At 38.0% G+C, this 23642-nt stretch overlaps 1 long non-coding RNA gene across 1 annotated transcript in view; it reads left to right on the top strand.

The window, feature by feature from the left end:
* Window positions 1-23283, top strand: part of LOC138068376 (uncharacterized) — a 50387-nt gene extending 27104 nt beyond the window's left edge. Inside the window, exons 2-3 of the long non-coding RNA XR_011143111.1 lie at window positions 21296-21466; window positions 23215-23283. This is a non-coding gene — a long non-coding RNA (uncharacterized lncRNA). The remainder of the gene's footprint in view (window positions 1-21295; window positions 21467-23214) is intronic.
* Window positions 23284-23642: the final 359 nt, after the last annotated feature.

Below are 23642 nucleotides of genomic sequence, written 5' to 3'. Positions count from 1 at the left end.
CAGAAAGCATAATTCTAGCTCTCTACTCGCTGCTGCAGATATGTCTTATAGCCAAGAGCCAACTCTGGAAAAAGCATGATCTAGATCTGTAAAATCCCTGATAATATATATTGAAGAGTATGAGAAAGCTGAGATGACATTCTGTGCTTTATGACAAAGTGTGTAACATCTGTAGATATCCTCCATAAACAATTGTTTAAGTGTACGTTGGACCTAAATGAAGCGGGAGTCTAAGAACAAACTGTAGCAGCTAAAAGTAACTAGTGTTACAGCTGCTCTCCTTACTGGCTCACCTTCAACTTATCAATGTGTTTGCTGGTCATATATAAACAGAATGTTGCTAGCAACAAGAATATTTAGATACATTTTCTGATTCAGTTATTAATGAAAAGTAACATTTGATTCCCTGGGCACTTTTTTCAGCTCAGGCTCTGAAATTGAACCTAATTACCAATGTTGCCTTACAAAGTGGAGACTTTTCTGTTTGGGGAACAGTACAGACATTAATGAGAGTTTCTATTGTTTTCTGATCTTCTGCACATTAAGTTCAGTTTATTCTACATGCCACTCCTAGTCTTAAAGTAGCAGACCAGTCACCTCCCCCTCCACCCTGCCAATTTGCCTTTAGTATTTTTAGGTACTTTGTGGATTGGTTTTTGTTGTTTGGGGGAATTTTTTTCTTTTTTCCAAAGATAAAATAAAACATTTTAATTTGGGTTCACTGTCATATGGTTAGTTACCAACCTGAGATTTCAGTGAAATGTCCTTTGTGGAAGATTTAGAAAAACAATCAGTATGCAGCAAATATTGATATGACTCTTAATGGCAATTTAGCTGATTAATATCCTTTCATGCTGCTTTGCAGCATGAAACACAGTGTTTTAATGAATGCCAACAACAAAGAGTGTACCAGGTGTTACTAAGAAACAATCTCTAGTGTGATTTAATTAATCAAAGCATTGCATGGAGCAATTATGAGCAACCTTACATAAGTGGCAGTGGTACATGATCCTTGGTTTAAAATTGGTTTTAAAGAAAGACATCATGGCTTAATAATTACACTTCAGTCACAGAATAAAACTCATTTTAATCAGAAGTTTTTAAAAAAAGAAAACAGTAATGATTTTGAATGTTGGTAACTGGATGGATGAAAAAAATCACTGATCTACTGAATACATTATAAAATGCTTTTCACCATTGGCTTTTCCCTGAATGTATCATGTGTTGTGTGACTAGAATGTACTCCTGGGAAAGCTGATGTGCTGCCTTTTTGCCAACACTTAGCCTCTGGATCTAACCCTGCTCCTGCTGAGGAAGGGGAATTCCTGATCCTTAGCTGACAGCTAAGTGTGTGCATGCGATACCAAATCCAAGCTTGGCAGAGCTCTACTCTACTAGGTTAGCAGAGGTGGCTGTTATGAGTATTCAGTGATGAGGAAGAGTTAAACTTGAAGTCAGAGAAGCAGGAATTGACCATTTCCAGAACTTCTATCCAGTGACTTCTGACTCAGAGTTTCATACCTGGCTATTCCATCCAAGGCCAACCTAAAACTAGAGAGCAATCCACAGTGCTCATCTGGAAACCTGAGGGTTTTCCATGAAATGTTTTAGGTATCTGACAGGAATGCAGTCTTGCTTGCAGACAAACATTCTTTCACAGAATTTAATAATTTAGTGAAGTTCAGTCTCCTTCCCTCTTGCAGGAGTTGTGGCACAGAAGCACAGGCCCTAGTGGTTGCACAGTTGCATGATAATGAATTTCCCTCAGATAGAAAAATTCTCTGCTGGGCATTTGTAGATGAACATCATTCCCTTTATGAGCTGGAGACAAAAGGAGGTCAAACAAAGTTTCAAACACTAGCACTGCAAGATTATGCATGTGCAAAAACTACAGAGAATTAAAAACAATAGCTGGACTAAAAAAGTTTTCTCCATCCATTAGTGTTATAAGATCAAGAATCTACTATGGTTAACTAGTTAGATATCTGTTTTCTGTTCAGGGCACTCTTCAAGGCTTGTTAAATTAACAGTTCTGTATTGCTCTGGTTTAAGATTTCACTGTGGAAAAAATAGACCAATGAATATGCCCAAATACTGGCCCAACTCCCACTGATGTTATCGTGGGGAGAACATAGATTGAGGCTTTCTTTCTCCTTAATCATTTGCACAAACTTGCTATGCAAAGAGTTGGTAAATGAAAAGCCTCCTTTTCACATCAGACTGTGACCTAAGCCTTAACAGATACCACCTGCAACTGTGTGTATGTACAGAAGAGCATGCACATGTGTTTTTGAACATGATATTTTAAAACATTAAGTTTAATCTCTCTTTAAATGGTGATCCTTCTTGGGCTTCTAACTGCCTGCCACTGACAGAGCTGAAACTCTGACCTAGACACCTCAGTAGTCTTTGTTCTTAACCTGCAACTTTCAGAAATGCATCCAATTATTTTAAAATAAGTTTGCTAGTCCTTATTCAGTTTATTTCCAAGTCTAAGTGACAGCTTTGTATGGTACTTCCTCACTATATGTTATTCCAGAAAACATCAGGAAGTCTTTCAAAGTTTCCTAGTAAAACCTGGAAAGAGAAGTTTAGCTCAAGGTTTCAAACTTTGTTCATATGGTTTAGGATTCTAGTTTTCCCCTGTGCTAAAGAAAGGAGGGCCAAGTATTCACTTATTTGAAGTGCCCTCTTGCTTGCAGTGCCACGCAGTGAGTAAAAGCAATCCAATGCCCATTTCTTTTGGTATTTAACTAGAACATGGTGTAGTATTTCCCAGTTAGGTGAGTGGAGGACTATGATGGTTTGGGAAGTATACTCTTAAGTTAGGAATGCTGTTAATATTATGAAGTCATAAAATAGCCTTGCCATTAAATGTATCTCTGCAGAAGTGGAAAACAGTTTCTTTACAGGAGCTATGTTTCACTTCTGCTGGGCTAGAGGCGGAAGAGATTTTTCTTAATCTTAATGGTTTTGATCTGCTTTGAATAATGAGTATTCTAAAAAGCTTGTGAGGGTATGGAAATCATTCCCTGCTGGGAAGTAGAATAGAGCATCAGCTTCAAAAGACATAGGGGCAACAGTGGGGCTGTAACAGTGTGGTGGAAGCGCTGGGGAGGAAGACAAGGACCTTTCCTAATTATAGCACTAGACAAGGTCAAAATAAGCAACCTGCAAGCACAGAGGCAGAAACGCTGCTGGGCTAACGGAACAAACAATGAATTCCAGAGGAAAGACAGGTATCCTTGGACTAGGGCCCACTCTGCTCTCAGTTGACTTATGAAATGTTGTTTTTCCATTTTTGTAAAGCATATAAAATGACTTTGATAATTTTATTAGAATTAGAGTAAGCTTTTTAATTTTTTTGTCACAGAAGGTTTTTAGCTGTAAGGCTTCATTGATCACTAACGCTCTTCTGAATACTGTTATGCTGTCGCCTGCATTTTGTTGTAAAGAGCCATGACATTGAAGGGATGTGCATGCAAAAATTAAGATGTCCAGAACATGACTAAACTTTGGTTTATGCATTGCCTTTGGACATAACATTTCTCTTTACATGCTCTGTGTGCTGAGACAAGTAACAGCAGAGAATATTCTATGCTGGGTTACATTTATGTGGTTCTATCTTAATCCACGCTGAAAGAAGCACAGTTTGAAGTTCAGTTTGCAACTCAATCCATTATGCCTTGCTATTTCAGTGCCTAAAACTTACAATTTGTTAGGTAAATTATACAGAGGCCCAGAGGAATAGAGTAGCAATAACATATCTGCCTTGGCTATTAATTTTCTTGTTAATGCAGGCCTGTAACTATGTAAATTGCAAGTCAGATCACTATAGCACCACTAAAGTAAGTGGAACTTAATTGCATGTTGATATTTAATATTAAGCAGATGCTTAAATGTTTCCTTTTCTAGCAATTGTCCTTAAGGATATTCTGCAACTTTGGATGAGATCCACCTGACTCCATGACCTGAATCTTTACAACAAACAGATCAAAGAGCTTGCAGATATCAAAAATCCTCTAAAATTCTCTGTGCAGAGAAAGAGCTTAAAACTTGCTTGATTTCTGCACCACCCAACCCCTCTCAATCACCCCCTTTAGGGAGCAGCGTTTGTACTTCCTTCTATAGGTGGTCTTTAAACCTCCTGCTGTCAGAGGCTGTAGTGTTACTACTTCCACCTTCTCTCTGCTGGCTGACCACTTTTTCTGCCTTGTTTCTTTTGTTGAGCCGGAAGCCTGTGTGGCTTAGCGCTGTCGCCCTTGGCAAATACCTCAGCCTGAACTCTCATGATTTCATGCTTTCATGCTAAAGATGAGCAGAAAAGGAAAGTGACTCCACAGCGTGGAGATGGAAGAGGTTCTAGAGAACGTTTCCTACTAATAGGTGCACACAGAAAATATATATGCAAGGTGACTGATTTTTTTCTTGGCGGCTTGGACAAAAAGATTATGTGGGCTTGGAAACTGTGTCTGGAAGGTGGACACAAAATCCAATTTTCCTCATGTAGAGATGACAGATTCTTCAGTTTTTAATTTTAGGAAGTTGATAGTATTTTTGGCTATATTTGAATGCATAGTAGGTGTTGTGGACCCTTATATCTCTTTCCTGTTAGCAAGTTGTCCCAATTGCACAGAACCCCAAACTTATCTGATAAATCTACTAAAAACAAAAAAAGCTGTTAAAATCTTTTGAACGGCTGGAAATTGTTTCTACTTAAATACTTCAGAGCTATGGAATTACCTGTGGACTTGAGGTTTATGGGCAGCATAAAGTGTGACTTCTCCAAGATCACACCACTGCCAAGCCATGACTCGTTTTCTAGTCCCACAGTCCTGCAGGGAAGTAAGCTGTGCCAGACCTTTTCACAACTTATCTCCATCTCTGTGCTGCATCAGCTGTACTGGCTGACAAGCTCTATCATTATCAGCTTTAGGAATTCCGAACTCATGAATCATGACTCAAAAGTTGTGAAATTAACTTTCAAATCACAAGAGCTTATATGCATATATACACTTATGTAACATATGCACTTACCTTTACATATGGACACAAATTATATAATGCATAATTCTGTATATGAGGATTATTATCCTTTTTATTTGTCCCTTGAGCATTTCGGGGTTACATTTCAGTGTGTTCTCTTCACGTGCTTGAAACTTAAAAGCCTTTCTCTTATAATTTAAAAAAAAAAAAAAAAAACACCCCAACCTAGTATTCTCATTTCACTGCAGAGCTCTGGAAACTAAACTTTTCGAAAATAGGCAGATGAGCAATGTTGCTTTGGTGGATCCAGAGTCAAAGCTAAAGTAAGAACATAGCTTCTGTCTATGCTAGAAGCTTTTTTCCTCTTTCTCTAGTGTGTGATATGACTGGGCTACTCAGAGCAGTAAAGCCTGCATAATCATGTACATCAAGGTTTGGCAGTACCTGTTCCTTTTATATAAAAATTCCTGAATTCCCATCCCATACTTATAAGGTAGGAAAATATATATGCACACAATTTGGGGATAAAAAGGCTATAGTACAACAGTGCAATATACAGGCATTCCAAATAGTATCTAACTTGTACTATAGGAGCCTAGGTTACAGATTAGGGCTTTCAGGTGGTGAATTCTAAATTTCCACATAGAAGGTAACCATGTGTGGCTTGAACACAGTATGTTGTCTTATCTGGTCTGTCCCCAAACCTTCTATTTTGTGCCTTGATGACATACATGATTGCAATGGCCCAGACACCATTTCTCTCAGGGATTTCAGAGGAGTTCTGGCACCTCCTCTACTTGTTTTATGTATGGTTCTTTATTTAGTCTTAGTGTTAAAAAGTTAACAGAAATGTGAAATAGAGTTGGTGAAAACTTTTGATGTTTATTGCTTCCAACAGCATGGGATTTCTATTTTTCAGCAGTCTTTACATCTGAAAATGGTAGATCAAACTCTTCTAAGAGCCATGAGAGAATTTGCCCAGTGCAGAGCACTTTGCTAATCAGAAATATGGCTCAGATAAGAGACTGTGGGTTTATTCATGGCACTGTGTAACCAAGGAAACTGCCACTGATCCATTTCCACTGGGAACAGGAGAAATAGTAATGAGTTTGAAGGGGAGCTAGGAAGATTTAGGTTAAACATCAGGAAAATCTTTCTAACAGCAAAAGTAGGCAAGTAAGGGCATGGATTGCCCAGATCTTTCACACCAATAGTCTTAAAATGGAATAAAACCTCATCTAAAAAATATTTTATATATTGCCAATGTTTTTTAGGACTAGAAGTCAGGGATTGACTATGTTTTCACAACTTATTCTTTCGTGGCCCCTTTAAACTCATGTGTTACTTCATTTGCTAGCTGTTGGACATGTCTTTCCCAGGCCAAAGCCAGACCTCCTCTTGACCTCAGCAAGGAGTGTGCTCGAGAATGGACTATGTAAAGATTTTGGATTGGGCACTCAAAACAGAACTGGAGAGGTTTTCTTCCTGTAAATGTGACTTCTGTAGAAGGTGGAGGGCTGGGCTCCTCCTGGAATTGAGGCAGGCCAGAATGCCTGAGCTGTGATCAAACACACTTGAATGTGGAAAACTGTTTAGCTCTGGGTTACAGATCTGCTCCTGTGGGATGCCCCCACAACTGGGCAAGAGGCAGGGAGCACAGGATTGCTTCTGGTTTCCTTTTATGAAAGGAGAGTAGGCAAAGAATATATTGAGTAGAGATATGCACAATGATTTGGAAATAATTCAGGTATTCCAAAAATGCATAAATTAGTGCTTACTGTATCTGCATAGTGCTTATCCTCTTTGAGTGGTTATGATTACTGTAGCTGGGAATGCCACTTACCGTAGCTGGAATATGTACTTTTTCAAGAAGTAATAAAATAAATACAATAACCTATTTCACTTGTTTAAAAACCTCTTCCCAATAAGAAGGAATCATCAATGCAAGTTTTCCTTCTGTGAAAGAGGCCAGTGTTACATCACCAGCACAAGGCTAGCGTTCTGTCCAAGATGATGATCAAAGGGGCCTAACTTTTTCTTTTAAAAAAAAAAAAGTGAAAAATAAAACCCTGTGGGAGAACCAACCTTTGTCTCCTTTATTCTTGCTTGGCATGTGGCAGAGGGTTGAGTTTTTTGAGTAGGGAGGTTTGTTTGTTGGTGTGCTGTATTAGTTTCATCAAACATGCCTAAATAATCTCTGGGGACAGGGGATGAAAAATGAATATCCAACAGATCCTTAGTTCTTGGAGTAGCTTAAAGCAGTGCCCACTCAAATATTCACTTGGGTGAGTATGCTTCAGAGAAAACAGGGCCAAGCAGCCCAAGGGTGAAAATCAGCATGGTGCTGCTGAGATCGCTTCAATATATGTATGTTTTGCTGACCACGGCTGGCACCATGTGAAAGCTGGACTATTGACTCTGCTTCCTGCCTCATATCCTGAGGCCTCTGGGAAGTGTTTGCCTTTCACTTTTTTTCCTAAAAGGCCAGGTCTTGCTGCAGGTAGCTTGAGTGAGAAAACGCTGATGTTCATAGGCTCTTGGAGGCCCAAGGCAAAGCCAGGAACAGGATCTTGATCCACTTCTGTTTTGGGGGGGGGAAAAATATTATTTTCTTGATATGTTTCAAGAGGAGAGCATGGGAAGTGGCCAAAGGCTGTACTTCGGACAGATGGGAAAGAAGTCTATGGTGACTGAAGGTCTTTTGGTGCTGCTTGTTGCATGTGGATAGTGGGTCTGCCATTGCACTCACCTGCATTCATTGACTCATTCGTTAAAAAATCAGACCTTATGTAAGAGGTAATACATTTGTCTACAAGTTTTAAAGGCAAGTATGTATGTTAGATCGTTCTGTGCTGGCCCTCTCTCCAAGTGGGTAGAGCATCTGAGTAATTCTGCAGCGAGTGTACTGAAGTACTGTATATAAAACTTATTTTGTGCTAGGTAGAAAAGCTAAAGCATTACAAATACTTAGGATACAACTGTATGCATAGCAGTATGTTTCTCTGGGGTTCTGAAATCTTATGTTTGATAATTTGATAAGCATATGAAACTTAATAAAGCCTAATTAACGTTGTATAATATAAAATGTACAGTAAATGCTGTTTGTGTAGCTCATGGTGATAAACAGGACACTTTGTCATAATATCTGAACAGTTAGCAGCATGCATGCTAAATGTTGCTTTTAATTAAACAATAAAGAATGTAACAACCTTTATTGTATTGTTGTAAATTTTGATGTGGTACAACAATCTGATTCCTTAAAAATTAATTGTCTAGGAGTGTTTTTAAGTAATATTGATTATGTTGGTGCCTCGTGTTGATCTGTGATACTTAACCCAGCATTTAAAATATCTTTTTTCCATTATATGTTTGTGATGCAAGAATAAAAGCAAAGTACAAAACAAATAGGCACTTGAATTCTAATAGCAATAAGCAATAAATGTCAGGCATCTGGAAATTATGGTTGCAATTTCATCAGAGTACACTTTGTTCTTCTATTATGCCTGCATGAATTTTGCTACAGGCAAAATCTATTACAGATAACAGTTAAGAACCTTCCTAATCTACACAGATAGTCATGGAAAAATGCTAGAAAAGTAAATGTTAGAAAATGTAATATTGCCAAGTAAAATGGATACTCGTGGAAAATAATATGATCATATTTAGAATTGCACATGATAATTTCTTTAAGATCAAGTTGAAATAGAAGTTTCTGGGATGTTTAGCCCTGCTGAAGGGCATTTGGCTAACAATATGCAGTATATCGTTATATGTGTTTGTGTACTGTGTATAGATAGATACTTATCTCTATACTATGGGTTGGTTATTTTGCTTGTTTAATGATTGCTACCTGAAATAGCAATTACCAAGTCAGCCAGTACTTTTCCACTGCCAATGTTTGTATTTGAATAGCAGCTATTCCTGTTCTAGGTCATCTCTATTGCTCCATGAAAAGGTATTCATTTTATACTTTTATTGTGCATTATGATGCTTTACAGCTCTTTAATTGAGTTTGTGTGGATTTATGGCCTGTTGATCAAGTAATTCTGTCAGTTTCTAAGAGCAAACTGTTCATTTTACCTAACATTTTGTTGCTGAAGATACCATGTTCTAGATAGCCTAAATTCCTTTTAGGGTTATATTGGACTAATACAGAGCTCGGGACTTGAGTAGAGATGACACTGATGTCAACAGAATGCTTAAAGTTTTGTCCTTATACTGGTGCACTAGGATATAACATAGAATTGACGGGATAACTTCTTAAAGGTGCTCTTTAAACAATCTCTTTATCAAGCTGAAAGCAGATGTATGGGCGTCTTTGCCCTTTTTGTAAGGAAGTATATATTTCTCTTTTGGTGTAAACATCCCTTTGATTTTTTCCACTTTTGCTAAGGACAGTGTTTTTGCAGCTATGAAATCTGCAAATGGAGGAGTTGCAGCTGCAGTTTACTTTCTTCACTAACTAGGTATTCCTTTTGAATAACTACCACGGTGTAGATAAGCATGAAATTCCAGTCCTATTCAAGCAGCAAACAGTATGAAGATGAAAGCATTAAGACTTGTAATTGTACGGTGGTTGTAGCTGTTATTTTATGAATAGGTGTCTTATTACAATGTGACGAAATAAGATTAAAATTAGTTTTGATCTGATGAATTATATCCTACTTCAAAGATGTAGCTTCTGTCCTGACGAGCCTTATAGTCTTCAGGGAAGGTCTTTGTTTAAAAAAAAAATATTTAGTGGAAGTAAGGATGGAAGAGTTTTGAGGAATGTATTTGGAGTGAGAATTGTTTTTACCTTTTGATGTGTGAATCGTAACACCAGTGAAATTGGAGAATAGCAGTTCTCTGAAATTCTTGTCCTATCCCTTTTAGAAGAGAAGAGTTTTTAGGATAATAGATGTAAGGTTACCTCTTCACTAGTAGAAACAAAGTTTCTTTTATTTCAGAGCGAAATTTAAGATGTTCATTTCGCTCATTGGCACTGCAGTATGTGGGTATCCTTTGGGATTTTGGTGAAATGAAAAAAAGGAATTTTTGATCAATGTAAAATAGTTCGTGACTTTAAATGGAATCTTTTTTGTTTCTACTTTTGCATGTTTCAGAGGCAGGAAAATCTTCACAATGCTTTCTCTATATTACGTTTTTGGGGAAGAAGAAAGTTCTCTGAGAGAATGTTTCCTATTGCTATTTAAAAATGATCAGGCCCTCTTCTGTATTTTATATACCTATCTTTGTGTTTAGATTCACTGAAGTACTTGATGATCAGATGCTAGCTTGGACTGTTTGTTTTTTAGAAATATTTTCTTTGAATAGATGCATAGTTTTTGGCTTTGGAACAGGAAAGAAATTAGTCAGAAATGCCACAAGCTATTTGATTGACTGGCTGGGGAGAAGTGCAAGTTCTTGAGTTGCTTCCAGTAATGATATGTAGATTTACTGAGTCATGAAGGAGAGGAGTCTGTGCCAATTGTCCGTGTTACTTGACTAAAAATGAGGTGCTCTTCTCCCTCAAGTGCATGGATTATGTGTAGAAGTTTATGAATCTTGTTGTTTTTTGAGGTAGTGCTCATTAGCTCACATTAAGTTTGGTTCTCTGTATCCAAAAGTTTTGAAGTTCAATCTTTGCAATAACCAGATTTTACATCTCCAAAATCCAGGATTTAAGTTGGCCATGGCAAAAAAAATTTGTTTTCTCTTTCCTTTCTACTTGTCCATACTCTTGCTGATGGACACTTTGATACCCTAGAACATCTGATAATGTTGGCAACTGTGCCTAGAAAGGTTTCAACAGCCCGTATCTGTCCTCCCAAATGATATGAGCTAAACAGAAAATAAACAATCCTGAAGGTGAAAAAGAACCTTTATATTAAATGTAATCTCTTAAAACGCTTGTGATGTCTTCTCATGGGTGTTCTTGTTCTGAAATGTATGATCAAGCCTGCTGAAGAAATATAAAAACACTTTCATATTTAATATCAGAATGAACAAAGCATATTAATGCCTGTGATGCCACTAGGGTTGCAAACCCTAGAGCTAGAATTTGTTGTGATTGCACATACCTATGAATTTTTAAAAAGAAAAGGACAGATTCCGATTTAAATAGGATTACGTGTGAGGAACTGCTCATCTTTCTAATAGGAAGGTTCATACTTCTGTTCTTTGTGTTGCGAGATCACAATCGGACCGTAGTCTTTGGCCTTGTTTTTATAAGGAGATAGAGCGTGCAGCCAAAGGAACAAACAGAACCCCTTTTTGAAGATGTGTGTTATATTAAGCACTAAGTTAACATTCAGTTTGCAACTGGTTATACATAACTTTTATATTCAGATCAAATACTTATTTGAATAGAGTGTATTCAGAATGGCATACAAAGATCATCTCCCTGTGTACTTAGTGGAATGTCATTTTGAATGAAAATGGTTTATCTGAATAAATTTGCTCATAATTTTGCTGATTATGGGCAGAAGTCTTGTATTTTCTTGTAAATTTTGAATACTGTAAGCCTTCTATCTCTGAAGTTTTATATTTGGATAACTTTAAAATTCTAGGTATTATATTAAAAGGCACAAAACAGCTATGAAGACATTTCTCATTTCTCATCAACCCGAGATTTCTCATTCAATTCCCTGGTATATGTCAAGAGTATTTTAAGCATTAGTAGTTTATTCATTTTAAAGCCCTTTAGTTCTAATAGTGTTCAGCAGAGTCTTAATTCAGTATCACAGAATTCCCTCCAGATCTATTCCTTGTATTATTATGAGTCACTTGCCCTGTTCTGAACCCAATGACCCTATTAGTGTCCTACAGTTCCCTTTAGATATTACTAATTCCTTTGTGTTTCCTCAGTTTTGCTCTTTAGATGTGCATGAGCAGGTTACAGATATTTCTCTTCTCTCCCACAAAACTCCTACTGTCCCAGTGTGTGTTCCTTTCATTTTGTGCGGTGCAATAATTATCCAAGCCTTCTGCAACATTCTCCTTGTGGCTTCTCTATGCATGTGTGTATACATGTATATATTTGTATATGTATGTATATGAAACAGTCTTCTGATGTCTGCTGTGGGTCAGGTGACTATACACCCATAGAAACTGTGATTACTGGGAATGTTTTCTCATTACTTTGTCCTGCTGCTGTGGGTCTCCACTGATTCATCCTTTTCCATCACAACTTTAAGCCTCTGTCATCTTCCTGAAAGTCCTTTTCAAATCTGTTTCTCCAAAGTTTTTTGCTATCATGTTTTAATTTTTCCCTGTCAACGTATGTCCTGACTCCTTCACTCTACCAAAAATAACAAACTCTTGTCTGCTTCTCCTGCCTTGTATGTCCTTTCATCCTTGCCCCATCCTACCCTCCTTAAAATGGATTCACGAGGCTACTGCTGTGTGCTGCTTATGACCTCTCTTACCAAGTTGTCTATGAGGAATTAATATTCTTACCCTGGCACACTGAAATTGCAACATTTTTAGAGGATGGATAGGTCGTGCACATTTAGACTATCTTTAGTTTGACTCTCTGTCCCTCATACACTGGTCCTTTTGGTTGTCCCAGAGAAAATAGGTCCAGTTTCCAGGACCCGGCACCAGGACTGACTTGATAAGTCTCCTCCCCAAAACACTCTAGACACAAAGTAGTTGTAGTTGCAACAAGGCTCTTGTACCCAATACCTGCCTGCCTTATGGCCTCAAGCTCTCAAAGGCTTCATTGTTTCTTAGTAATAAGGGAAGTTTAATACACCTGATAATGAAAATCAAGGCACTTCCAGGGTGTTGGTTTGACTAGAACAAAGATTTTTTTTAGACACTTCTGGCACTCGGATATGTTATCTTTGTCCCCTGTAGTTTTGGACTTGAAACTGTGCACTACTTTCTGACAGGAATCGACAAGAAGTAATGTGAAGCTTGTGGCCTGGGGCATGGAAATAATGAGTAGTAAAAAATGGAATGTGCTTTGTTTCCTAAAAACAAACAGCTTTCGTCCTCCCAAAAAGTCCTCCTTAAATATTTCATTACTTCCAGGTTATTTAGACCAACCTTTCTGGCTAGGGGTTTAAACTATGAACTTAAATATCAAGTTATCCTTATGCTACTTGAATCTTATCTGCCAAACATGTCTTTATCCTATGAAAAGAAAGCTGAAAGCATAATATGAGCTGCAGGTATTCATTGTTTCCATTAGAACACCAATTTCAGCATGAACATAGGTTCTTGCCTTTCAGAGGGCCCAGAGATTCTGGGAGATGTGCTGTCTGGTAGGTTCGCCTTATATTAACTGCACTATTAGAAAATGCTGTTCAGTTTCGTAATCTGATGGTGGCCTTCATATCAGTCGAAAATCTCACAGCCTATGTGATAGAAATGAGAAAGACTAGATGCATAAGTCCAGTGCAGAGATAATGTGGGGCAACATGGACCTTAGTCATTTTGGGAACTTGGGGTGTTCACATAGCTGAGTTATGGGCTTCCAAATGATCTTAATCACCTTGCCTTTCTGTTCCTATCTGTGAGATGAGAATGGCGATGTTGCTCTTCACTGTAAAGTGCTATGTAAGAGCCAGGGAATTCTATTAATTATTTAAGTAAGCTCTGCTTCTCTACCAGCATGGATGTCAAGACTAGAACTTTGTCCCTTAAAATCAAGTTTAAGACAACCTTATCTAAAGGAAGTGTCCTGCTTCTAGATCAGTTCTTCTGCATCCTCTCTAATTGGACTTTTTTTTCCCCCTGATCCCTCGGGTAAGAGGGGAGGGGAAGAAACAAAAAAACCCTTACAGACTGATTTTTCATTTACAGCCAGAAAAGAAGGGGGCTAACACTTGCTATTCAGCTCTACGTTCCCTATTTTTTTTCTCATATGGTGACTGGGCTTTGCTGTGTTTATAAAGGTTTGAAAAGAGTCGGTAGACCACAGGTAAAACAGTACAATTATAGATGGAGAACTTGCTCAGTCATGTATTTTTTGTCTTCATTGCATGAATTCCAGATCCTTTGTAGTGGAGGCTGTGACCTACTTAACACAAATGAGATTGCTTAATGGCTACTGATTGGTTGCCAGAGTATTTTATTTAAATATACATATCCATCATCAGTCGCTTTGTAATAACAAATGTCTCTTGTGTTATCCCATTTGTCTGCTTAATATCACGAAGTAATGTGTCATACTATAAAATGCAAATGTGTTCATTGAGGTAAGTTTGCTTTATCCTGATATTGAGTAGTGTAGTAACGTTACATGACATCCAAGGTGTCAACTAATTATGTATTAACATATCTGTTATATAATTGAACTTTAGAAATCATTTCTTTTGAGCAAACTGTCCTCTGAAGTGCTAAGGAAAAGCTACCAAAAATGCCAGTATTTCAGAGGGATTCAGTGGAAGGGATTCATATTCAGTGATGTGTTTAGATGACCAAGGCAGTGCAGAGATAATATGAGGGATAACTAATGCTTTGCTATATTTTTCTTTATTCTATTTCCAGTTATAGGCCCTGTTCATCAAAAGCTAATAACTTCACTTTAGAAAAGTTAAAATCTCTAAGTAAATATAATCTGAAACTTTGATTACTTTAATGTGAAACTTTTGCTTTTTTGTCCACCAAATCATTATAAATGATATATTTTAGATACTCAATTTTATTTTTATAAATTGCATATTTGCAGCTGGACTTGAGAACATTTATCTGATAGTTTCACAAATGATTTAAAAATTAATGTATTTTGAGCACTATGTAAGAAAATGGAAAAAAGGAGAACCAAAATATGAACCAAATTTCATATTTGAACCAAATCCTGTAAGGATGCTCTTTCTTAGAGTCATTATTAGCTTAAAACTATTTCTTTTATACTCTGCTTTAATTGAATTCAACAGGAACAAAGTAAGGTCTGTGCAAGGTGTCTTAAAAATAAAACATTAAGTAGAAGATACCCATGAATACTGGATAAAGCCTCTGAAAATTTAGCATTAGGTTTTGTTTTTTAAGAACTATCAAGCCTTGGCTAGATTTCCAGGGGGGCTTCCACTCAAAATGGAGTTGTTCAATTTAAAACCTTTCTTGTCTTCAGGAGCCTCACTAAATTGAAAGGGTCTGGGAGCACATCCCCCTCACAGCTCTGTCCTGCTTGGGTTCTCATCATAGTCTCTCAGCCTTTATATGCCACATTTTGAAATCTGCCGTCAGGATATTCCTGCTATGCTGTGAATGCACTAATTGCCTCCTCAAACTGCAAATTTATGGGTGGAAAAAAAAAATAGCTTTCTTGTGCAGACCATGTTCTTGCATGGCCAACTAATCATTTGTATTTTCACTGAATCACTCGGATGTGTTTGCTGGGATAGGGATGGAAACAATGAGGACTGTTTTACCCTGTGTTACAAATATACTCCTCTACACCCACATGGGCTGAGCCCAACTGACTAATCAGTTCTGTCTATGTTTCACTTCATGGAATGTTTGCATTTTTACTGTGAATTAATTCCCACATTCATTGCACTGAAAAGTCCTCTGTCTGAAAGCTAGCAAATAGCAATTATGAAGATATGCCTCCCTAGCCAATTAAAATGTGCAGGTGCAATAACTTTGCTATCAACAGCTCTAGTGTTTATCTAGAAAGCTTTATATCAAGAAATACTTTGAAATAGCATTGGGAAATGAGCCCATTAGAAAAATGTTCTTACTACTTGATGCTGAAAAGGTAACTTAGGAGTACTGGATTCAGTACTGACTGTGACTATTGATATGACTTCGCTCCCAATATGCCAGAGACCAGTGAAAGATTCACTCTGGACAAAGAGAAAGAGGATAGCAGGCGAAATAGAGGGAGGAGGAAGGAAAAATGTACTGTTAAGTAAACAGAAATTAATAAGGGCTCAGATTACAAAGCGGGGGGGGGACTATGAATGCAGATAACTGGATTTATGCAGTTATGGTATGAGGGGAGATTCTTCATCACTGGCCTGGCTATCCTTTGCACAGAGCAATCGTTCTTTACCCTGAAACCAGTGGGAATATGATGAAGCACTGTAATGATAGTGACAATAAAGCAGGCAGTTTTATTTAGAAAATAGAACATAATAAACTGTGTAAAGTATTTGGAGTGAAATATGTAGTGCTCCCCAGATTCTGATAAACCTTTTCCTAGGCACACAGATTGTCTATCAACAGGAACGTGACTAAACCCAGAATTACGGGGCTCCAGGAATCTGTATTAGCTAAGCTGACATTATATGTTACTATTACTAGTAATAGCTATTTAGCATCAGGTTTCAGGTCACCACAGTCATGCTACATAGCACTTTGCGTGAATAGGTGCTGTGCAGTTTTGCCTGTTTTGAGCAGGAACTCCGAGAGCTTTGCCATGTCTATTTGGCTTGCTTATTACTTTCTCTTATTCAGGTTTCTGTAAGATCTTTAATGGCTTGTCTTGCAGGTGCAGGTTCTCCAAAGCAAGCCATGATTCATCCTTGCACAAAGCTGTGAGATAAGATACAGTATCCTAGCAGAAGGTCTCTAGATTATTCTCCAGATTCAGGGAAACCTGAAAGCATAGTCTGTTGAAAATAGTTTTAAATTGATTTGTTCTGCTTTTTCTGTGAAACTAAACTTATCGTTACCCATTCTATACCAAGGAACTAACTCTTCTGAGTGGCCGAGGTCTGGCTAGGTTAAGCTTGGCCCAAGTGTATTGGGAGTGGTTTGGTGGGGTAGGAGGTCTAAAGGACTTATGCCTCCTCCTCCTCCTATTAGTGCTCTTGCAGATTCCTCAGTCTGTTGTGGTACAGCTCTTTCCTACAGATCATGCTTTCCCTGACTGTCATCTCACTGTTAGAAGTTTTCACTCAGAAATTTGGCTTACGCTACATCCAGCTAGAGTCCTGCCCTACTTTTTGCAGTAGAGTGACTGTATTTCTCCTGGGCCTTCCCTTCTTCCTGGACCAGATGTACTTATTTTAATCTTTCTACTGTTTCTCCTACCAGTAACTTCATGAGTAGGTGAATAGCTGGTATTTTGCAATTGTCATCAGCCACCTTGATATTTCTAAAGAAAGGCAGATTATGAGGGAGAAACTAAGCCCCATTCCCTTTTTCTAAAGAGCTTTGTTGTGCAGGTCTAGAATTTGCATGACAAAACTGTCCTGAATGACATTGGAATATGTGTATCAATATCTTATGGGCTTTATTTCATGTGGGTATTTGCTGGTGACCTTGGGCAAACCAGACTAGGATCTGGTTGGCAGAATGCTCCTCTGAATAGAGTCATAGCATCTTACAAGCTCTGAAGAATGAGAAACAAATGCAAAACACAACTTTGGTAAGGTTACCATAGCTTCTTAACTGCTGAAAGAAAGAAACAGTAGCTATGTTCTTTTTCTTCTTCCAGGCACCTCTTCCCCTACCTGGTCAGGTTAAGCTTACAACTCAGAGCTACTGTTCCTTCTGTGTGTAAGGAGGAAGATGTTAAATCTAGAAATTTGATTCCCTTCCTCTTACTTGTCAGCCAGCCTAGACAGCTGAGAGCACAAGGCCTTTGCTCCACAGAGGTGCATGACTTTCCACTAGGGTGGAAAAGTTTGACTTCTAGTTAGGGTGTACTTTGCATGTGTGCACCAGGAGCACAGTCTAGCCCTTTCCCTTATTGTATAAGGGTGTATTCAGAGATGAAGCCTTAAATGAAGGGCAGATTTCATTTAAAAAAAAAAAACAAAAACAAAACTCCAAGGAGGAAGAGTGAATATAATGGTGCAATATAATGCAATAAGCACTATGCCTAGATAAAGATGAGGAAAAACAAATGAACAAAACCCTTGTGTTCAGCTGATATCTTTAGTTCAGTTAGCACTTATTGAGTATTGGATTAACTACATTAGCATAGCCAATAGTTCAACGTGATCCAGCTGAGGAGCTGTTGTAATACCTCCAGTTACTTCTGCAGACCTGCTACTGAAGAAATCTTTCAGTTGACAGCAAAGTGATTGGTTAATGGCAGACATGGAGAATAATTGACAACTCAGCCAAAACACCTGGGGATGAAATATATTTTGTCAAAGAGCTAAAAACCCTTGTGTTGAGAAAATGTATTTTTTCACTCTGATCCATTCTGTCAACAAAATACTTTTCATCAGAAACATCAAAGCCATTCCATTTGCAAATTTCATTTTTTGAATCCCTTAATCTATTTTGTTGACAAAAATTTCTGTCAACTGCCTCAAACCATTGTATTAACAAATTTCATTTTGTCAATCATGATTTGTTCTTTTGGCAAATGCTTTCTATAATACTCTGCTTCATTCTGTGGAGGGAAAATGTAAGTCAGTGTCTCAATTTTTTAGGAAGTGAAAGGTAAAAGTTATATCCCAGGTACTAATCTACTGAATCTATCCACTAAGTTGGCTTACTTTAAATATATCCAATTAAATTTAATTTTATGCTGAATGTTACGGAAGTTGGTGAAGTAAGGAAGCTGTAGTGCAAAAAATCACATTTCTCACTTAATATTTTCTTTGAGTCAATATCTGTCTGCTAATCACTGCTTTTAGGCTCACAGCACCAATAAACAGATCTCTGACAAGCTTCTACTACAAGTAGAAGACGAGATAATGGATGAATAGGGATTTATTTACTCTCCTTCTTTGATTTTGGATATTTCTTTGACTTATCTGGTTTTGATCATTCCAAAGTATTTTGTTTCCAGGCATTTCCTGATCAAATGTAATAAATTTATTTCAGATTTTAAGGGAAGTTATAAGCACCCTAACTACTAGAATGTTTTTATATACAATATATAATTTGGTATCTACAACATGGTGAGCTAACTTGAAATATAGGGTTGTACTGTCAGTATCTTGTTGAAAGTCTCTGCACGTGATCCCGAGGAAACCATTCGGAAACTTCTGTGGAGTTTCCTCTCAATAAAACGAGTAATCAGGTGTCAAAGCACGCTTATGAATTTCTGTTGTAGTGGTTAACTCCTGCGAGGTACAGGAGAGTTGAGCAGTAGCCTGGAGTGAGTAGCCGTGCACCGTGGTGGGTTTGAGTCTAATTTCAACCCTGCCTTTGCTGACTGGAAAAGAGACAGTATCCTTTTCTCCTGGATCTCACCGATCCAATTCCTCTCATCAAACCTTCTGGATTGTGGTACCGTGTAGTTCAGTGTGCGCTAATATATGCCAGGAATTAGTGGCACTTGGCATATATGGCAGAAAAAAATGTGTCTGGAGAATTGTGCGTACGTGACTAAGGACAATTTTTTTGTGGCTATAGTTAGGATGATGGAAATTGAAGAGGAAAAAATAAGTGCTAGAAACACTGAAGGGGGTACCAGCCCTTTCTGTTTGTTTGAACTTTCCCCCTCAAACATAGGGAAGTGCCATAGCACTTGTTCTCATGATTAAAAGCCGTGCGCCATGTTCAAGCTGACTTTTGGACCAACGTTGGGCTGTTTGTGGTCTTCTGCGGCAGAGAATTCAGACTGCACTTTTAAATAAGCGCTCTCCACGATATCTGGAGTATGGCGGAGAGTGGAATATTGTGGTATTTTCCCTGATATGAAAACCCCTGGGGGATGCACAGGCCGGCAGAGCATTCCAAAGTCAAATGTGCCCTCAAAGTAGCCATTCTATTTACATGTTTTGTTTAATATACATACATGTAAATTTAAATATATTTTAAAAATGGATTGATCCCCTTTTCCTTTGAAATTAAGGACTGAGGGGGGATTTTTCCAGTCTTAACTCGGTCCATTCTTTTCATTAAAGCAATAGCCTGTCTTCAGTATTATTTCTGCTGACTCAAAAATTATTTTTCACAATCCTGCAGTTTTTGAGGGACTTCAAGTTTTGTTACAGGTTTGTTTTTTTTCTTTCCTGTGTGCTCCCTGCATTCTGGATCTTTTCACAGATTTAATTTCACACTTTAATGTCAATTTCCTCTCTGAAGTTTTCGCCTTTATCTATAGATGGGCTACAAAGCAGCCCTCTTGAATAAATGATGCAGTATGCAATTGAGTTGACAGGTCATCATTTATTAGCATCTTTCATTAGAGCACTAGGATGTTGATGTGTCAGCCTATTGGAGATAATGTATAATTGATTGATTGACACTGATTAAAATTTGTTTCTCTGCCCACTGTCATGCCAAATGCTGAAAGAATGAGTTGTACATAATGACAATAATCCCTAGGAAAATTTAGTATAGCCAATCAAGTGAGTATTTTGCTCAACAGTATTTTCCTTTAGGAAGGGAGATCTTAAATTTATCAAGAATAAGACTTGTCAGGACTGACTTTTACTTCCAAAAGTGCTAGTGCTTGTTGTAGTGTATTTAAGAATTAGGAAAGAATGAAAAAGGTATAATGTATATGCATCTCCAGAAGGTAACTTTGGGGCTGTTAGGGGTAATTTGTGTGTTTTTTCTGTATCAATATGATTGAAGCCATTGCCTTATTAGTCCTTCCTCATACCTTTTTAGAAATCATGCAAAAGGCAGCTTCATGTTGTCCCACCAGGCCAGTTCTGCCCTTCAGCCAGGGAAGCTCCTCCAGACACCTTTATCCAGATTTCTAGCAATTTCTGTGTTGTCTTTGGTCTTAGCCACTGCTGCTGAGCCAGTTTCGATCATTTGTGCTTGCTTCTTTAGTAACTTCTGAGCTGATCTGTTCAACAAGGCACAGTCCTCCTCATGACCTGTTTTCACTTTAGAGCATGTTGTAAGCTACCACCTGAGAGATGGGGAACGGAGATTGCTGACACTTGTCTGTTCTCCCTAGTAATTGTACCCTATAAAGCCACAGCTGTCTACTGCTGTCCTTCTCCTCTTGCCCTCTGCTTGATGAGCAGATGTGTCTGCTTATCCTGCAACCTTTTTCTGTTGACCTTAAGATCTTGAGGGCAGAGCTAAACACATATGTCACTGTGCTCATCGCAAATGGACCTCAGTTCTGCTACAATAGTAACATTTATCATTGTTTTGTTTAACTGTCAGTACATCCCAGAAAAGAGAATTCTTTGTGTTCTGGATAACAGGTCAGAAAACCTAATATAGCTGCACAATAAAAATGGTTGTTTGAATAATAAGTATAATGTAAAAATGAGGGTAGTATTTCCCTTTTTAGCCACTTATCTCTGTAGGGCTAGCTGAAATTAAAGGTGGTTCTACTTTAAATTTTGATCCTGAGGGCAACTGTACATATGTTAATTACAGATTAAAGATGAATATTATCCTTGAGTGATGTGTAAATGTTTGTATCTTTCTTGCACTTAGTGCTAAAGCAGGTTTTTTGTTTGTTTGTTCCTTCCCCCCTTATTGACCACAGGTGACCCAAATAACAGAAGTAGTGGCTTGGGAGAACAACTGGGCAAGAGGGGGAAAGAGTGGTTCCCCAAGAAGACTTGGTTGTGGAGAAACAGCTTCCACTTTAAGGCATGCAGTAGTCTTCAGTGGAGATGCACCTTGCTGGAGTTTTTCTAGACAAGCTCAATAGCAGGTTTGTGAGCGTACGGAGAAGGGTGCTGGGAGGAATTGGGGAACTGGGCTATTTCAGACTGTATAGACACCTGCCTAGCTTTGAGCATGTGAGTAACCTCAGAAGTCAAGGGAACTACAGATCAGTGTTTGCTTTTTTCCCCTGCTGTAGGGCCCAGTTAATAAAGAGGAATGAAAAGAATAAATCTGTTCTATGGATTTTTTTCCAGTGGTGGTTCAGTGGCAGCTGGGTATATTGGGAGCCTATTACAGTTTAATGCATTACTACAAAGAAAGGACAATGCTGTGTAGAAAAGATTTTGCACAGAAAGTAAAAGAGCAAAATTTGACATTTTAGTGCTTTCTCCAAAGGTCAACAATATTTTACCGTTTTTCTTAACGGAGGCAATAATCACCAATGTTTTCTTCAGCTTTTAAAGTCACTTTTTTAAACATTGATATGCAACACAAGAAGCAAATGTGGAGAGGGTGCACAGTGAGTTTGTTGTTGAAGTAAAAAGCACATCTTATTACTAACTGAAGCCCAAGCCTTCCTCTGAGGCTGATGGGATTTGTTCATTGCTCCCATGGGAAAAAGTTACTCAGAGCTAGAATGTGTTCCAGGAGCAACTCTGAGTGATTCTTTTTTGCCTCCTTGGAGATGTAATTTGCAAATTACTTTTAGTAATAGTATAATACTGGCCTCTCCCATTCTCATGCTATGAACAGAGTACTGTTAGAGGATGAAATTGGTGTTCTTCCACTTTCCTTTGCCTGGGTAGGAGGAACAACACACATATTGTGACTAGTTAATGATAAAAGAAAAAAGCATATTCTGTAATAAAGATTTGGTGTAGGGTTTGAAATGTCCCAGAAAACAGCCATTCCTCAATGTGGCCGTATGAGCCAGGCTGCAATTAAAATCTTTTTTTTCCCTAAATGATGCCTTCACTATGGAACACATCTTCGTTGTGGCACGGAGAGGGACCACAATGAATGGGACTGGACACATGGTTTTAAAACTGGAAAGTTAGGATACCTGGATTCTTCTTCTAGATTTGCCGTTTTCCTTGGGAAAGTAACTCCTTTTTCCTTTTGTTCCTTTATCTGTAGCATAAAATAGTATTTTTCTCCTTTGTGAAGCCCTGGAACATCCATGAAAGGGCTGTATGTCTGGATAATATATTGTTAAAGAAACCACCAACCATAAAAGTTAAATCATAATTTAAAGCTTGTTTTAAGGTTTTATTCCCTGTAGTTTCTTCATCAATATCTTTTACAAAAAAGAAAAAAAATTGCAGGCAGGGTGGGCTTTTGTGTATCCTCACAGTTAAAACACATTCAGCATTAATTTCCTTTGTCCTTTTGAGCTGGTTGTGTCATACTACGGCTGAACTTTGTAGATTATATGTTTGTTTCCAAAGCTTTTGGCTTTTTGCTGCAGCAGTAACAGCAGGATGAAGGAGTACCAGAAAGCGTTTGCTATGTTTCTGTCACTGGTCCCCTGGATGACCCTGATTTCACTTAAACGCTCAGAAATCCTCTGCAAGAATAGCTCTATCTACAACAATTCTAGTAATCCCCTAAAATCAGCCTGCCATTTATCTTAGATAGAAAATACAGCCTGCAACACCTGTGTATACACACACCATTTTCTCCTTCATGATATATTAGTGGTGTCCAGTGCTGATGAGATCACAGTTGGTAATAGTGGATGATATAGGATGAATGGGTGGTAAGTTAAAGCATTTTTAAATTCATCTGTTCCAGAACTCTTGCAAGTGGACCCATCTCTATCTTGTGTCAGCTGACGCAAAACCAGGAACGTCTATACAAAAGGCAAGTCAGTTATGCTACGTAAAAAGGTAAAAGGTGGTAAAAAACGATCGTTTACTGTTCTGATCTTATCTGATCAAAGCAAGCTATGTTGCGGAAGACAGTGGAGTTATATCAGTCTAAAAATTAATGACAGAAGCAGTTCTGTATCTACTAAGTTAAACTTTATAAAGTTCTATGCTAACGTAGGCAATTTTATAGCCTTTTCTTGACACCTCTAATCTTCCTTTTCTTTCTTAATAATACTGCCTTTTAACATGGGCATAGCATTGTTTACTTCTCTTCTTTATCATTTCACTGGTTTGTTTGTCAATGACACAGCAATATATTGTATTTTGATCGCCTATGCTCTAATGGATGTC

Source organism: Struthio camelus, chromosome 10 (genome assembly GCF_040807025.1).
Source record: "Struthio camelus isolate bStrCam1 chromosome 10, bStrCam1.hap1, whole genome shotgun sequence".
Classification (NCBI taxonomy): domain Eukaryota; kingdom Metazoa; phylum Chordata; class Aves; order Struthioniformes; family Struthionidae; genus Struthio; species Struthio camelus.
This window is presented reverse-complemented; position numbering and strand designations above follow the sequence as displayed.